The 12,515-nt window shown below is 54.8% G+C and overlaps 1 protein-coding gene across 1 annotated transcript in view; it reads right to left on the reverse strand.

The window, feature by feature from the left end:
• Positions 1-9,089: 9,089 nt before the first annotated feature.
• The window catches only part of ZNF609 (zinc finger protein 609), an 87,375-nt gene continuing 83,949 nt past the window's right edge, over positions 9,090-12,515 (reverse strand). The window contains exon 10 of the mRNA XM_066558652.1: positions 9,090-9,129. The gene's annotated coding sequence lies outside the window, so the exon portion shown is untranslated. The remainder of the gene's footprint in view (positions 9,130-12,515) is intronic.

Consider the following 12,515-nt stretch of genomic DNA (forward strand, 5'->3'; position numbering starts at 1 on the left):
GCTGCCCCACTGGCAGAGGGACAGGCTTAAGGCTCCCCAGCCCCACTGTCACTGCCCCTGCCAGCAGGCACAGCTCCACTCCAGAGCCTGGCACTCGGCATTAACAAAGTGGCCCCAATGGTCACCAGACCTGTCCCAGCAGCAGGGAGGAGGCACAAGCACCTCTGGCAAGTCCTGCCAGGCCAGATCCTGCCCCTTCCCTGCTCTGCAGTAGTTTGAGTGAGGGTTTGGCCAGGTGCTCAGTGAGAACATCAGCATCAGTGCCAACAGGGATGTGGAGCGGAGGGACGGGACGCGGATGGACCCAGAGCACTAAGAGACAATCAGTGTTATTGGTTCTTGAGCCCTCATGTGGGTCCTGCCCCCAGGATCTGGCCCAGGCCCCTCAGGGTGTCAGCAGATCCAGCTTTGGATCTCTCAGCCAGGTGCTACCCAGTAGAGTACCATGTCCCATCCTCTCCAGAGTCACCTCTGACCATCAACAGGGCTCTTCAGGCCTCATCCTCTGCTACATCATCTTCATCCCTAATTAACAGACATTAGGGATCATATGGAGGGGAGAAATACTCCCAAAGTTTGCCATTAGGTATCTGGACAGCCAAAGAGGGCCACCTCTGTAAGGGAGATGGGCAGCTTTGAGCTGTGCCATGTGATATGTCCCCTGGTCAGAGCAGAACACACCAACCCGAACTCCCCGAGAGGAAGGCGTCCCATTTTCACCAAGGTTATTCATGTCCAGCCCCTCTGCACACTGGAGACCTTGTCAAACAAAACAAAAAGACTTGTTGTGGAGGAATCCTTGGCAACACGACCAACATACACATGACCTCCCGACTTGGAAAACAGATTGTCAAAAACCCAAGTGAGCGCTGCCGCCACACGTGGCATGGCCCAGCTCCCCAGCCACTGGCGCCGGCCTGGGACGCACCACGAGTCCCAGAGCCTCTGGAGCATGCCAGGGAGCAAGAGGGGATGAACATCACTCCAGCCTGGATGTGGCACTTTCTCTGTGGCAGCTGCAAGCTTGGGAAGGCTCTTTATCAGCTCACTTATCATGTCCTTCCCCAGGACACTCGCAGCTCCCATGGGTGCCCCTCAGGCAGCCCTCTGCACATCCACCCCAGGGATGTGTCCATGGGTGCCCTCAAGGGTGGGAAACAAATCTCCTTGCAACTTCCTCCTCTCCTGTTCTCTGCTGAGCACTGTGGAGGACAGCCAGGGACACCTCCATTGTTAGGCACCCTGTGTGATGCTGCCCAGCAAGGGGGAGATCCCAGCATGGGTGTGGCATTCCTGCTGACTCTAGCTTCCCATTCCTCTGGCCAAGCAGGGCCCATGCTCCCCTCCTGGAGATGACACTGCCCATCCAAGGGTGTAACCTGCTGTGTAAAAGCTGCTGCCAGAACTCTGAAGGCTGTTCCTCAGTCATGTGAATAATGAGAGGTATTAACGAGTTGGGAGGATGAGAGCTAAATGAAGCATCGCCTTGCAAGGGGCTGCTCCATCCATCCTTGTCTTTGGGCAGAGAAGGGAAGGTGGAGGGCAGCACTGGGGCAGGCCAGGGATGGCAGCAGGGCTCCACTGTCCCTCCTGGAGCTGGGGGTACAATGAAAGACAATGTGCCCCAGCAACACCCTTCCCACTGCTGTTCCCACGTGGGGGATGCGCCACAGCCAAGGCTCCTGCACCACCTGCAGGGTTTTCACTCACTCCTCAGCCTGGCCACAGCACAGAGTTCCCCACAGGCACAGTTAGTGGCCCGTCCCCATCCCCAGGGCACCTCAAGTCTCACCCTTTGGAGTTTCCAGCCTTGGCAGCAAACCAACACATCCTCCCAGTTTTCAATCCCAGCAAGGCCAGACTTGTTTAAAGTGGGTTGTTTAGATGACTTGGTGTATGTTGGACACCCAGCCTGAAAGATTCAGCTCATGATGAACGTTTGGCAAAGCTCTAAAACCAAGGAAAACAAAGAATTTTATCATGGGAAGCACTGATCCCTGAGATGAGCTGTAATTATTTCTGTCCTGCTTCGACCACAGTGCATAAACACCGAGGACTGACAGCACAAGGGCCGATTTTCCAGAGCTGATCCCTTCGGCTGATGGGACAAACTGTGGTGCAAAGTGCCCGTGTCCCTGCAAGGAACATGCTGAGCTCTCATCTGAAGTCCAGGCATTTCCCCCCAAATCCCTATGAAAAACCCACTGCATCACTGACCATCACCACTGCAAACTTCCCCGGAAAAATTCATTTTCACGCAAGGAATACAGCTTGGAAAATTCCAGCCTCAGTGGGGAACAACAAGCAAGGGGCTGTGATGGAAACTATTTTGCAACCTTAATTATTTTACCCCAAAGGCTGGCAGCCTGTAATCACATTAGTCTCCTTGAGAAAGGCTGCCCCACCAGAGCCCCTCTTGCCCTCTTATCGCTCCCCCAGGCCCCAAAAAGAGCTTGCAGGGAAGCTCGGGGGCCTGGTGAGCCCCTGCATGCAGCCTGCCAGGCAGATCCCGGGAATGCCTGATTTATAGTGTTATGCTTCGTTCTGTTTACGCCAGGCGAGTTATTTAAAACGAGGAGAGTGAGAGGAGCTCGGGTTTTGTTTAAAAGTCCAGCAAGGAGATTTGCCTTAAATAGTCAAGAGCTGAGGTTGGAGGAGAAGCCGCCCAGCAGCGTGGACCTCCGGGGTGGGAGCGGAGCTGGCACCCACGGGGGGAGCTGGCTGGCTCAGGAGAGGTGGCAGAGCCTCACGTTTAACCCTGGGGAGTGAAACCATCCTACAGCCCCGGCTTTGAGTGGCCTGTGGCTACATGGGTCACCTCCACAACATGAAACAGTTTCAGAGGAGAAACAGCACTGGTCTCACAAGACTCTGAACCCTCGTGATGGCAATCCAAAAAGCTGCTCCACAGCCAGATTTGGCGCAGTCATCCCAAAGGAAGCCATGCCCCAGATCTGAGCCTGCTGGGCAGCCCCTGCCAGCCTTCAAGGCCTCCTCCTCCTCCTCCTCCTCCTCGGGGCAAGGCTCAGTGTGAGGCCACACTGTTGGAAGGGCCTCCCTCGGGGGACCCACTTGAGCTTGGTCTGCTCGGTGCTGAGCACAGATCTGATTGCTCTCTATAAATACATCCGGGGTCAACACCAGGGACGGGGAAGAGCTATTTAAACTCAAGGGGGACGCTGGCAAAAACAAAAGGCTATATATAAACTTTCCATGAGCAACGCCAGGCTGGAGGGAGGGTTTTAACTCCTAGAGCAGGGAGGTGGAGAAAGAGCCCCACAAGGAGTGGGGTGAGGCAGTGGGATGGGGCCAGACATGTTTCACTGTGTCCCCAGGGTGAGTCACCTCAGTTTCCCTCCATCCTCAAGACCAGTAAAACCAGCTGAGGGGCCAGGAACTGGCCTTGGCACCACAGAGAGAGCTCCCAGCTCTACCTCAGGCAGAACAGCAAGGGGCAAGAAGCTCTTCAGATATTTTTCAACTTTCTTGACTTATTTGGTCAAAACTGCTGAGGAATTAATCAAAATAATAAGTAACTCGGGTGCCTCAACACACTTAGCAGCAAGGGTCAACTCCTCAAAGGCTGAACTGTTGTACCAAGCCTGGCACCCCTTGCTAAGCCTTTCCCTGCATCACTCTTAATGCCTGTATCCCACATAATTCCTGATCCTCCTGCAGAACACCCTGAAGTTCTGCACCCACTGTTAGCACATGCATCATCTGCTAATCCCTAAGCCTGGCAACCTTGCCCATCCCTGAACCTCTCTGATCCCTGCACCCCAAGGAGCCATGATGTCTGCTCCCAGTGTACCCACTGGATCCACCTCCCAGATCCCTGAACACCAACAGTGGCTTGTGGGACCAGCATGGGTGAAAAACATTGTGTTTGGGAGGTGTTACAGAGATGGTGACGAGGAGGACAAGGAGCTATATGGTGGGGCAGGCTGGTGTCATGGCCCCAGTTAACAGGCAGGCTTGTGGGACACTAGCCTGGACACTTTTTGGAACTTGTCTCAGATGGAACTGAGGCCAGGACACCACCAACCCCAGCAGAACCATTTGCAGGGTGGGGGGTGAAATATTCAGAGAGGTTAAAGCAATTAATTGTCTCCCATGGAGAAAGGATGAATAGAGAAATGGGCACCCTGAAGAAGGCTGGGAGCCAACTGAGCTTTGCAGCAAACAGTCACGTGGTCACCAGAGTGGCCATGGTGGGGTCTGGCAGGGATGCTGCTGGGGATCGGAGCAGCCTATTGGAGCACTGGCCAAGGAGAACACTTCTTCTGGAGGTGTACCATGTCTGCCTGCTCTGCCCCCAGGGATGCCACAGCAGTGAGGGTTTGTTCCCAGGCACACAGGCATCCATTAGGTATCCCAGTCACTGCAGAGTGGCTTCCTGGCAAGCAGCAAGGCAGATCCCATCTTCTCAGCTCCTCCCAGCTCCCCCCACCTCACTCATCCCCTCCAAGCAGTGTGGTCACTGTGCTCCCACACTGTCATCCCACATGCTGGGCTCACTGTAGGGGGCAGGTGACAGCATTGGTATAGAGCACATTCATCCCATCATGGGAAATCCCTCTCCTCACCCCAGTCCACACAGTCAGCTCCTTTCCAGGCTGTATGAGGAGGGATCTGACTACATGGATAGTGAAGTGTGGGCTGTACATAAGGCCCATAAACACTTGTCACTGTAAATTAAAGCAGACCTGCCCATATCTGCCACTCTCCCAAATCCCCTAAGCCACAGCCCCAAGAGCAGCCCCACCGGCGCCGCTTTTGCAATGACCAGGGGAGTGTGGGGAGTCACGTCCTGGGTGAAAAGTTCAGGTCCAAGCCAGAAGAGCTTCTGGACTAGAGTAAAGGCTGTGGGGTTTGGGATGCACTGCCAAAGGATGCGCTGGCACCTCGCTGTCCCTACCTGGCACAGAGCTGCAAGCCACCAATGGTCACATGCCCTCTTTGCTCTCAGCACAGGGCAGGACTCCAGTGTGCCGGGAAGGGGTTTTAACTCCAGCTACATTCCCTGGGAATGGCAGCAGCAGGTCCAGGAGCCAGCAGAGCAGGGATGTGACTGGCTGATGGGAAACTTTGGGGTAGCAGGAGGCAAGGCAGCATGGCTGTCGGCACTGCCGCCACAGACTCAGCCAGCACTGGGGCCACATTCTCCAGGGAGAGATAAAAGCAACCGTAAAAGGGGAGAGCTGTCACTCAGGCTGGCCTGGCTTGTCTCAGCACAGCAGGGAGAGAGGAGCACCACTCAGCAGGCGGGTGCCACTGCAGCTCCAGGGGCTGAGGGCCACCTTATCACTGCATGTCACAGCTCAGGGATTGCTGAGTGGTGCCAGGGAAGGCACCAACTCACCAGGCACCTCTGAGCAGCCTCAGCTCTGTCCCCTCTGTGATGGCAACCTGCAGCCAGTTGGAGCCATCACATCCCATCCAGCTCCTCTGGCCAGCTGGTCCACACACCGTCCCCATGCCACTGTATCCCTTCACCGGGAAGTTGGGATGGCTCCTGGGTGAGCCCAGGATTTCCAGGGATACAGCCATGCTTGGTTCCCTCCATCACCCTCTGCACACAAGGGAGAGGCAGCTCAGACAAAGGGAAGGCAGGAGAGAGCAGCCCCCTCCAAAGGAGTAAGAAATGAGACCCTCAGCTCTCCCAGTGCAGAGCATATCCAGCAGGAGCTGGGGGAGAAGCCACCGGCTGCAGCAACTTTTGCTTACGATGAGCAAAACACTCAAGATCCATAAGCAGGAAGAGGCTTTTTTGGAGTGAACTGCAAAATATTGTCCTTGCACAGCTAAACTCCCCCGCTTGCTCCTTCTCCTTGAGGCCTCAGCAGCTCTCAGGGAGAAGGTTCCTTCCTGCTCACCCTCCACGAAGGGCAGGGTTCCTCCTCACAGTCAATTAGTGAGCTGGGGTCGGGGGTCAGGGGCCTTCCCGAGTTCATGGCGCCTCTCTCTGAACCGCTGCCGAGCGACGCCAGCACCGAGTGGCACATGTAGGGCAGTCCCCATGGTTGTCCTGGGACACTCTGGGTACAACCAAATTGAGGGTGTGTGTGTCCCGAGGTCTGCAAATTCCCCTCCTAATCACCAGCTGCTGGGTCCCCCCTGCACCCAGCTCCCTGCTTCATTCCTCCCTCAACCTGACAGCCTCCAGCTGCTGGCCCGGCCCCCACACATCCCTCTGCAGAGGCCACATCCCACCACTGGCAGGTTTGCAGGGGTGGAGGAGGAGTTCACATCTCTCCAGCCCCATCTCAGCACCACCACACTGACCTGGGCAGCCCCACTGCATGCCAGCCCCATTGCCAGCCCCATCCCCTTCCTCTGCAGGCCACGCTGCAGCAGGCCAGTGGCCGCTATCAAATATTGATGGTGCTGTGTGGTAAATAAGCATTATGAATTTATGACTTGCTGAATTAAACAGGCCCTGCTTGGGCTGGCTGCTGTTCAGTGAGGTGGAAGGAACAGCGGCACTGCTGGCACATGCAAAGGCACAGCCCCACAGCTGACCATGTGCAGACCCAAACCAAGCCCAGGCTCTGGGAACACCCTGAGCCCTGCAGCCCTGGGTTGCACCAGGCAAAGGGTTCCTTCCCCTCCTGCAAATGCCCCTCTGCCCTCTGTATTCAGCTCTCCCCAGGGCAGCTGACAGCGCAAACTTCCCCCTCCTTGGAGCTGCAGCACCTCGGAGCAGAGGAAAGGGAGTGAATTGAGGCTCAGGTTCACTGGTTTAAACAACAGTGAGTCCAGCACTATGGTTATGTGAGTAACTGGGTTAATTAATAACATGGCAACTGTTGCCCGACACAGGAAAGAAGCACAAAATGATTCTTCTTTGTACAAAGGGGCTGGTGGAAAGTCACCTGTGGAAACCCCAGGCAGTGGGAAGGAGAGATGTCCAGCTCTGTTGAAAAAGGCTGGTCAACATGCTGGATGCAAGGAGAACCATAGACTGGTTTGGGTTGGGAGGGACCTTCAAACCCATCTCCTTCCAATGCCCTGCCACAGCAGGGACACCTTCCACTAGACCAGGCTGCTCAGATCCCTGTCCAACCTGACCTGGACCACTTGCAGGGATGGATGTGAGAGGGTGGCATGGCTTGGCATCTGAGCCTGGCTGCCTCTCTGGAAGATGTTTGGGTGTCCTTGTGAACATCTTCACGAGAAGCGAGATGTGAGGACAGGATGGCAGGAAAGGAGATGGGATAAACACTGCAGCAGCATGTGGGACATCACCTAATGTGGGCCAGGGAGGTAAGTGCCAAAGGAAAAGCCAGGGGATGGGATTTCCAGGATTGACACAAGAGGGAGCACAGGGAAACATAAAGGCAGCGAGAGAGGCTCCCTGCCAGCACCATTTCCCAAGGGAGCACCATGCAGGGCTGGTCCTGTTTATCAGGACCATAGAATCAGTTTGACTTGGAAGGGACTTTCAAGACCATCTTGTTCCACCCCCTGCCATTGGCTGGGACACTTTACATTTGACCAGGTCACTCCAAACTCCTTCCAGCCTGACCTTGGATCAAGCCCAGAGAAGGAAATATTTTTGCCCATCCAAATATGGCCCTTTACATCTCCCTGCCACATGACAGATTGGCCATTCAGTTAGGCCTGGGACATTGCTGTCACCATGTCCCCTGTGAGGTGGCAGCAGGGTGTCACCAGGCCTGGCTGGTCCCTGTGCTCAGCAGATGGGACCCCCACCCTCGCTGTTAACACAGCAAATGATCTCCTCAGCCCCCTTGGTGTGCCAGGCTGGGGCTGGCTCCCAGCACTGGGTACATCCTGCAAGGACCAGCATGGCCAGGCCCTGGTGTGACACCACAAAGGCACTGTCCTGGAATTGCAAAGTACCCTGCACTTGGGTGACCTGCTTCTCAAATCAGCCCTGGCATGTCGTCTCCAAGCTCCTCTTCCTTAAGTGACAGTGGAGCCACCAAGGAGGATTGGCAAAGGGGCTGGCTGGAGTTGCTGCTTTGGGTCACTGCTACTCCCTTCCCACCCCATCTTCCTGTCCCCATTGGGTGTCCAGGGCTTTGCCACCCAGTGACAGCAGGAACCACAGACACTCCTGGCACACTTGGCTCAACACACATCAGGCAGAGCCAGCTGGGTTCCTTCACCACCACTGAATTTATCCCTGAAGACACCCTAGACCCCCTCCATGGTACAATCAGTTCCCATCACTGGGTGATGCTTCATTCCCACCCCTGCAGACCCCTCTACCTCCTCCCCCAGGGCAGGACATGGTTGTGCAGGGCTGGCAGCAGCCACGTTCACACGGGACAGGCAGTGGGGCTGGACCCCCTGAGGATGCTCCAGCCTGACTACCAGGGAAGAGCTCACAGGCACCAGAGGGGACCTTGCTGTGTCCCCCACAAGCCAGCCCCATGCACCACCATGGCATCAGCTGCTCTCCCTGGCTGGGCAGGGGGCTGCAGGGTGTGTGCTGGCAGACCAGGCATGGCTTCAGTGGGTCGGTGCCCTGCTCACACCGGGAAGAGAGGAAAACCAAACATGAGATGAGACCTCCTCACAGGAAGGCCAGCAGAGTCCTGACATCACCTCACACTCCCCCTCATGGAACCATGGAGGGTTTTTGGGGTGCTTTGGAGGCTGCAATGAAAGCCATGGCATGTGCTCACATGCCAGACCTGGGGATGACACCGTGAGCTTAAGCCACATCATTCCCTCCCCACCTCTGACAGCCAGGAATGGCCAGACAAAGAGCAGGCTCCAGTTCCCTTGCTGGATCCACACCCCGAGGAGCCCAGGGAGCTTGAACACTAATTAATCGAGCTTCCAAGACAACAGAAAAAGCATATTTCTGCATGGTTTCAGTATTAAAATCAGAGATATTGCTGATCCCGCGTTTGTCCCATGAAGAGTCCTGGGAGCTTGAAATCCCAGCCAGCACAGGATGCAGTGCTCAGAGCTCACCCTATTGGAAAGCGCAGCCGGAGCTCAGGAGGAAAACGCTCGTTGTGAAAGAGTGACCCCAGCTGTCGTGATGGAAGGAAACCACTGCTGGAAACTCAGCTGGGAGCCTCGGCTGCTGCTCAGCTGTGTGACGCCAGGCAGAGAGAGATGAAATCTCTGGGGCAAAGCGTGAAACCACTGTGGGGAGACACAAGACAGGAACAGAAGTTACAGGGTCTCACCGGGGACTCGGCTCCCTGTCCTTCTCCAGCTGCAGGGACAGTAAAGCATAAAAGGATGATGGCATTAAAACATTGAAAAATATATTTATGTCCCAAAAATTCAGCTGGGATTTAAATGCACTGAGCTCTCCATTTTCAGTGCCAGCAACACTGAGACACAGCACTGTTCCTGGTGTCACCTCCTGGGACCAGGAACCCTCCTGGCCCACACCTGTGCCCTTACAGAGCCACAGGAGCTGACATGAACCCCCAAAAGGAGAATACAGTCACTAGTGGGAATATAGGGGACGAGGACCAAGGGAGGGACAAAGACCAGTAATGGATGATGTGACAAGTGACACTGACAGGGCTGCCTGGAGATGTGGCAGAGCAGGAACAGGGTGGCAGTGGGGTGAAGATGAAGCCTGGGTTTGGTCCCAAGGACCCCTCACCCCACAGTGCTCCCCTCTGGCTGCAGGGGAGATGGGGAACACCCCCTCAGCATCAGTCACCCCTGAATTCACTCTATCACAGCCTAGGACACCTTCAGCAACTGACACAAGCCAGGGAAATATGGAATGGTAATGCTGCCGGATATAAGCCATCAGCTGCCTGAAAATCCATCCCACACCTCCCAGAGGCTCAGATCATTGTCCTGTGTCCCAAGGACCAATGAAGAGGGCAACCACAGCTTTGGGTTGGAATTTTTTCACTGCCACAAATGGAAATTTCTAAAGGAAAAGCTCTGCATCTTGCCACTGCTTCCCTGCTCTGTTGTTGCTTGCTTTGGCTTCCAAGCAATCCCACATTCCTGTCCCAAATAAAGCACCGTCTGCACATACATCCAGCCCTGCTGCAAGAGAGTGACCTGGAAATGCATGGAGAAAGCAGCTGGAAGATGGTGGCTGAGCTGAATGTCCCATAAAAGCCCCACAGGCCGTTGGTGGAAGCAGGCCTGGCAAGGCTGACCTTGGGACAGGGCACAGCTGCACTCATGTTTCTGGGCTCTTCCTGCAGGATAATGGCCCCAGCAAGTCCTGGGAGAGATCTGGAGGACAAGGCCCTCCAAAACACAGCCCTTTTTCAGCAATTGAAAGAAAAACTTGGCAAATAGTTTGAAAAATACTATAACAAATATGCTGTCAGGGCTGAAAGTGACACTTTAATAATTCCCAAGCACTCAGAGGTTTTCATGTTCAGAGGTGGCTCCTCTCTTAATAAAAAGAAGGAAAACACTAAAAGGCACGTGGGGCATTTCAGCTGGTCCATAACAACCCGCCCAGCTTCACACAGCACCCAGTGCCTGCTCAGACAGGGGTGTGGCAGGGCAGTGATGGCTGAGGAGGGAACGGGGTGTGCTGGGCACCCACACTCCGGTGAGGAGCACATGGGGTGCGATGATGGGAATACAAAGCTGGGCAGTGAGGGGCCGTGTGCCCGAGCTGGAGCTGTGTGTACCCCATTCACCCCAGCTCCCCACGGGGGATGGAGGCGCTGTGCCCGGTGCTGTTCTGGCTCTGCGCCGCTCCCCGGGCCAGTTCCCACGACCTGCTGCACTTCCTGCGGCCGCCGGCTGCTGCACGGCTCTGGGACGTGGTGGCGGAAGCGCTGCGATCTGGGTGGAAGGAGAGGCCGAGAGCCGGGAACAGCCTGGGAACGGCCTCCATGCGATGTTCCCCACGGCCGTGACACCCGGGGTGGGATCCGCTGCCGGCCAGGAGCCGCTCTGCCTGCCCCCAGCGGGTGGCTGGATCCCTGCGAGAGCAGCTCTTGGGAAACTCGGGCCCGAGGGATTTCTGCTCCTTGTCCACAAGGCTGTACCCCAAACAGAGCCAGTACATGAGTTTCCAGCCCAAAATCACGTCCCGTTGCACCAGACGGGCTGGCTGAAAGGGGGCCCTGCAGGAGGCAGGAGGTGCTCCCAGCCTTGCAGTGGTTCCATCCCTTCTTGGAGAGATGTGCAGGCAGATGTGCAGTGCTTCCCTGCTCAGACTGGGCACCAGAGCTCATAGAGGAATCTGTCTTAGGCACGTTGCACACCCACCCATCACACACATGGCAGGGCAAAGCTATGCAGAAACTGAATTTGGGAATGCCCTCCATGTATGTGTCTTGGGAAGCTTTTTATCAGTGTTCCAGAGCACTACAGATGGCAGCTCATGAATCCCTGACTCAGCTGTTTGATGGGCATGCTCTCAAGTTTCTTCTTGCAAAACATTTAGATTTTCCGGAGTTTAGGATCACTTGGAGGTTAGAACTGGAGCTCCAGGACAGCAGGCTGCCCCTGCACATGGAGACAACAATCACAGCTGAGTCTGCACCTTGTTTGGCTCTCCTGAAGGAGGGAGGTCTCTGGAAATATGTTTAGCTGTGGGCTCTTGAAGACAAACATTTGATTTCTTAGGGGCTCCTCCTGATGGTCAACTCAGGATGAATCCAGCTGGAGTCACCTGCAACTCAAAGGTGCCCAAATCACAGGCAAAGCCATGCAGAGCCTGGGAGGCCCTTTTCCTGCCTCTCTCTTGTTTCTTTCCTCTCCATTCTTTGAGCAAAGCTGTGTTGCAATAACACTTCCGTGGGACAAGGAGAGCTGCAAGGTAATTGGGATGAAAAGGTTTGGCATGTGGCCACCTTCTGAGCTGACAAACCCTCACCCTGTCTCCCAGTGCACTTTTAACAATAGTGCAAAGCTACACTGAGAACACACCCCTGCCATAAGCCCCAGGCCCAACAGGCAGAGGAGCACAGAATATCACTGTAGGCACCCACAAACACTCACAGGAGCTCTGAGAGTGAAAGATCCTCCTCTCCTACCTCATGGAGGCACAGAACCTTCCCAGCTGTGTTCCCTGCTCCCAGGCAGACACACACACACACACACACACACACACACACACACACTCAGCTTGCTGTGGATATGTGCCAACAACCCCTAAAAGATTTGCAGTCATCTTTGCGAGATAAAAACCAAGTCATTCATCATCTATTGTAACAGGAAACTGCATGAGGAACCCTGATTTTACTTTCTTTGTATCAGTTTGCCCCCAGAGTTCCAGGTGATGGGAGTTTTGAGCTTTTGAGTCTTCTGTGATGGTTGTGTAGACCTTTGTCTGTAAAAGAGCTCATGGCATTTTGCTCATTCTTCTCCCAAACTGCCCCTCCTAAATTAAACTTTCAGCTCCTCCAGAATCCAAGCTTTTTCTCTCCCTCTGCGTGCCTGAGCAGTGGTTTCTTGGAGATATCCAAAGAAAGAATGTAATTTTACAAGAGTAAATTAATTGAATCTTAAAAAATCCAAAACCACAGTAACTTTGAATCACAGGGAAAGGCATATTTCATGGGTTTGGAACACAAAAGGATCCT

This window comes from Molothrus aeneus, chromosome 13, assembly GCF_037042795.1.
Source record: "Molothrus aeneus isolate 106 chromosome 13, BPBGC_Maene_1.0, whole genome shotgun sequence".
Lineage (NCBI taxonomy): Eukaryota > Metazoa > Chordata > Aves > Passeriformes > Icteridae > Molothrus > Molothrus aeneus.